Source organism: Mustelus asterias, unplaced genomic scaffold (genome assembly GCF_964213995.1).
Source record: "Mustelus asterias unplaced genomic scaffold, sMusAst1.hap1.1 HAP1_SCAFFOLD_2232, whole genome shotgun sequence".
NCBI classification, from domain to species: Eukaryota; Metazoa; Chordata; class Chondrichthyes; order Carcharhiniformes; family Triakidae; genus Mustelus; species Mustelus asterias.
Window position 1 is genome coordinate 17,501 of NW_027592177.1, and position 5,000 is coordinate 22,500.

The 5,000-nt window shown below is 66.7% G+C and overlaps 1 non-coding gene across 1 annotated transcript; it reads left to right on the top strand.

Annotated features, from left to right (window-relative positions):
* Positions 1-3,840: 3,840 nt before the first annotated feature.
* On the top strand, positions 3,841-3,994 carry LOC144489481 (5.8S ribosomal RNA). Its single transcript, XR_013496981.1, has one exon. It is a non-coding gene; the product is annotated as a 5.8S ribosomal RNA (ribosomal RNA).
* Positions 3,995-5,000: the final 1,006 nt, after the last annotated feature.

The window sequence follows — 5,000 nt, forward strand, 5'->3', positions numbered from 1 at the left end:
CGACTTCTGCCTAGCCCCTCTGCCGGGTGCGATGTCTCCGGCGTCCGCACCGATCCTCGGCATTGGTGCCGCACACGCAACGCCTGCGTCGTTGGAAGGGCTTCGCCGTTGGCGTCGCACACAGCCCTGTGGGGGTGTCTTTGCAGTCCGTCCGAGAGGTGGGGGCACGCACGGCAACACGGCCGGCCTGCCTGCGTGGGACGATGCGGTCCTTTCGTTCAGCGGTTCCACGGTTTGGCCGGCGCGAGCAGATGCTTGGGGGGAGACGGTGGCGTCAGCCACGCACTCACTCTGCTTCTGCAGTCCGGTCCACTCCGCCCGTTCTAGCTGCTCGTTTGGTCCCTCGCCCGCCAGCAGACCGTTCCGCCGACGGTGCTCCTCCTCCGCAGCGACTTCTGCCTAGCCCCTCTGCCGGGTGCGATGTCTCCGGCGTCCGCACCGATCCTCGGCATTGGTGCCGCACACGCAACGCCTGCGTCGTTGGAAGGGCTTCGCCGTTGGCGTCGCACACAGCCCTGTGGGGGTGTCTTTGCAGTCCGTCCGAGAGGTGGGGGCACGCACGGCAACACGGCCGGCCTGCCTGCTTGGGACGATGCGGTCCTTTCGTTCAGCGGTTCCACGGTTTGGCCGGCGCGAGCAGATGCTTGGGGGGAGACGGTGGTGTCAGCCACGCACTCACTCTGCTTCTGCAGTCCGGTCCACTCCGCCCGTTCTAGCTGCTCGTTTGGTCCCTCGCCCTCCAGCAGACCGTTCCGCCGACGGTGCTCCTCCTCCGCAGCGACTTCTGCCTAGCCCCTCTGCCGGGTGCGATGTCTCCGGCGTCCGCACCGATCCTCGGCACGGCGCGGGTGCGCACCTGTGGGCTGCCGCCCCGTGCTCCACGTCCGTCCGTGTGTGCCCGCTGTGGGGACCGTCTTCCTCTCGCCTGGGCGACGGCTTGCGGGCTGCGACGTGACCTTGCCACCGCCTTGCAGCATTACATCCGCAGTTGAAACGAAGAGAGCTGCTGCGGGCTTGGGTGCTTGTCCTGGCGGCTTGTCGACGGGACCACGGTGAACGGCCACTGTGTGACTCCGCAGGGAGACGTTCTGGTGCAGTCAGGGGCCTTTTTGTCTCCCGCCGCGGTGAAGCTTTGGTCGCATTCTAGTCACTCTCTCTTCAATCCCGGTACGGGGTACCTGTTCATGCTCACCATTCCTCGAGCACCCGCGTGCAGAGGGTGGGTGCGAGGTTTAAAGATTCGTGGTCCGCCTGTCGGTCCGGTCTCGTGCTGACTTGAGCGAGTGTCCTCCGCGTTCGAGAGAATGTGCCTGTCCGCGGGGGCAGCCGCGCTTGCGAGCGTTCCGCCGCGCCCCCTTCCCCAGCCCGCCGAGGTTGGGGCGTGCGGGGTCGGCTTGCGCCCGTAGCGTCGGCCTGTCCTCCGCGGCTTGCACCCGACTCAGTCCGCTGCGGCCTCGCCTCGACTCTCGAGCCTTCCGCCAGACGGTGACACCAGAGAACTCTGCCTCTGGCTGTTGCGGGGCGTGACGGCGCGTGTCGGGCTCCGGCCCGTCACCCACGCCGGCACTCAACGCCTGCGAGCGCCCTGTTTCCTCCGAGAAAGGTTTTTCGCTTGATTGTCGCTCGAGTGCGTGTGCCTCCGGGGCTCACGCCGTGGTACGCGCCAGGCTGGGGCTCCACCGTCACGTCGGCGGGGGAGCGTTTAGCGCGTCCCAGGATCGGACAACCTCTCCGGGGGCCCGAGCCGAAACCCGACACGGTATAAAAGTCGTAACAAGGTTTCTGTTGGTGAACACGTTGTGAAGGATCTTTGTCGGCCGGGGGCCCGCCACCTCTCCGGGGAGGGCGGCCCGTCACTCCTTGAACGCGAAGGCTGGCGCCGGTTGGGCCAGGCAGGAGAGCCTCACGGGGGCCGGCCCCGGGGCCAGGTATCGGACAACCTCTCCGGGGGCCCGAACCGAAACCCGTAACACAGAATAAAAATCGTAACAAGGTTTCTGTTGGTGAACACGTTGTGAAGGATCTTTGTCGGCCGGGGGCCCGCCACCTCTCCGGGGAGGGCGGCCCGTCACTCCTTGAACGCGAAGGCTGGCGCCGGTTGGGCCAGGCAGGAGAGCCTCACGGGGGCCGGCCCCGGGGCCAGGTATCGGACAACCTCTCCGGGGGCCCGAACCGAAACCCGTAACACAGAATAAAAATCGTAACAAGGTTTCTGTTGGTGAACACGTTGTGAAGGATCTTTGTCGGCCGGGGGCCCGCCACCTCTCCGGAGAGGGCGGCCCGTCACTCCTTGAACTCGAAGGCTGCGCCGGTTGGGCCAGGCAGGAGAGCCTCACGGGGGTTGGCCCCGGGGCCGTGGCCCGTACTGACGCTGGCGCCTCCCACGCGGGTGGGAGGTCACACCGACAATTTCGCCGTACCCGTCGAACGGGCCTGGTCACCCGTACGCACGTTCCGCCGAAGCCGGGCGACGTCGATCTCGGTCCCACTCGGTTGGGCCGGCGCGCGGGCGCCGCCACCGACGAGCACGCACACGCTCGGTTGCACGCCGGCAAGTCCATGCGGGTGCCGCACACGCTACGCCTGCGCCGTTGGAAGGGCTTCGCCATTGGCTTCGTAGGGTGTCTTTGCAGTCCGTCCGAGAGGTGGGGGCACGCACGGCAACACGGCCGGCCTGCCTGCGTGGGACGATGCGGTCCTTTCGTTCAGCGGTTCGGCGGTTTGGCCGGCGCGAGCAGACGCTCGGAGGGAGACGGTGGCGTCAGCCACGCACTCACTCCGCTTCTGCAGTCCGGTCCACTCCGCCCGTTCTAGCTGCTCGTTTGGTCCCTCGCCCGCCAGCAGACCGTTCCGCCGACGGTGCTCCTCCTCCGCAGCGACTTCTGCCTAGCCGCTCTGCCGGGTGCGATGTCACCGGCGTCCGCACCGATCCTCGGCACGGCGCGTGTGCGCACCTGTGGGCCGCCGCCCCGTGCTCCACGTCCGTCTGTGTGTGCCCGCTGTGGGGACCGTCTTCCTCTCGCCTTGGCGACGGCTTGCGGGCTGCGACGTGACCTTGCCACCGCCTTGCAGCATTACATCCGCAGTTGAAACGAAGAGAGCTGCTGCGGGCTTGGGTGCTTGTCCTGGCGGCTTGTCGACGGGACCACGGTGAACGGCCACTGTGTGACTCCGCAGGGAGACGTTCTGGTGCAGTCAGGGGCCTTTTTGTCTCCCGCCGCGGTGAAGCTTTGGTCGCATTCTAGTCACTCTCTTCAAAGCCCGGTGAGGGGTACCTGTTCATGCTCACCATTCCTCCGGCACCCGTGTGCGGAGGGTGGGTGCGAGGTTTAAAGATTCGTTGTCCGCCTGTCGGTCCGGTCTGGTCTCGTGCTGACTTGAGCGAGCGTCCACCGCGTTCGAGAGAATGTGCCTGTCCGCGGGGGCAGCCGCGCTTGCGAGCGTTCCGCCGCGCCCCCTTCCCCAGCCCGCCGAGGTTGGGGCGTGCGGGGTCGGCTTGCGCCCGTAGCGTCGGCCTGTCCTCCGCGGCTTGCACCCGACTCAGTCCGCTGCGGCCTCGCCTCGACTCTCGAGCCTACCGCCAGACGGTGACACCAGAGAACTCTGCCTCTGGCTGTTGCGGGGCGTGACGGCGCGTGGCGGGCCCCGGCCCCTCACCCACGCCGGCACTCAACGCCTGCGAGCGCCCTGATTCCTCCTTTTTTTCGCTTGATTGTCGCTCGAGTGCGTGCGCCTCCGGGCTCACGCCGTGGTACGCGCCAGGCTGGGGCTCCACCGTCACGTCGGCGGGGGAGCGTTTTGCGCGTCCCAGGATCGGGCAACCGATCCGAAACCCGATACAACTTTTAGCGGTGGATCACTCGGCTCGTGCGTCGATGAAGAACGCAGCTAGCTGCGAGAATTAATGTGAATTGCAGGACACATTGATCATCGACACTTTGAACGCACTTTGCGGCCCCGGGTTCCTCCCGGGGCTACGTCTGTCTGAGGGTCGCTTGACAATCAATCGCACTTCGCGCGCATCCGTGCGCCGAAGAGCGCGGCTGGGGTGTCGCAGAGGTGCCGTCCTCTCTGTCCCCCTAAGTGCAGACCCAGAGTAATCCGCGTCGGAGAGCTTGACCTCTTGGGTGCCGGCGTCCGCCTCCGGGCTCGTCGGCACTGCCCGCTCCCGCACTGGCCCAGCCACCTCGGGGTCGCCGGCACGGCTGTCATCGGGTTGCCAGAGAGAGAGAACGTGACTGCCTCGCTGCCGGGACCGTGTGTGCCTTCCGTTAGGCTCGGGCCAGGGGGGTTGACTCTCTGTTGATGTGTGTGTGTGGCTCGTCCACGGGAAGGATCCGCAAGAGTTGGCTCGGTTGGGTGCTCCGGCACAGAGAGTGAGAGAGTGGAGTGACTGTCCGCTGGACGTCTCCGGACACGTTGCCTCGCGTGGTCCGTGCTCGGTTGCCTGCCGGTGGGTTGCCGTGGCCGTTCAGTGCCGTCGCGTGGAGGACGGCAGCTTGACGCGTGTGACGCTTGATGCCTGGATCGGTGCTCGGTCGTGCCGTGCTTTTCTTCCCTCTGTTGCGCGTGCGAGTGCTTGCATTTTTGTCGTGGGAATCCGTGGCGGTTGGGTGTCGTTGCTTGTGTTGCGCTGGAGCTGCGGCTCCTTCCACACTCCGCAGCCCACCCTCTGCCGTTGCGGTTCTGGGGCAATGTGCCTGCGCCCGCGTTCAACGTGTGCCTTGGGTTCGAATCGTCGCAGAGCCGACTTGGCCGTGTGGTCCTCGCTCCGGTGTCTCCCCGTGTCCTGCTGCCGCCGAAGTCTTCTACGTGAAAGGTGCTGTCCTGGCCGCGGCGTGGCCACCCGCCGCTTGCAGCCCGTGCGCTCCGCCGCCCGGCTTCGTCCTTGGCGTCTGGCCTTTCGCTCCGGCAGGCTGTGTGTCCCACGGCCCTGCTTTTCTCTCGCTCGATACCGCCGTCGCACCGCGACCCCGCCAGCAGCACTGCTTTCCGTTACC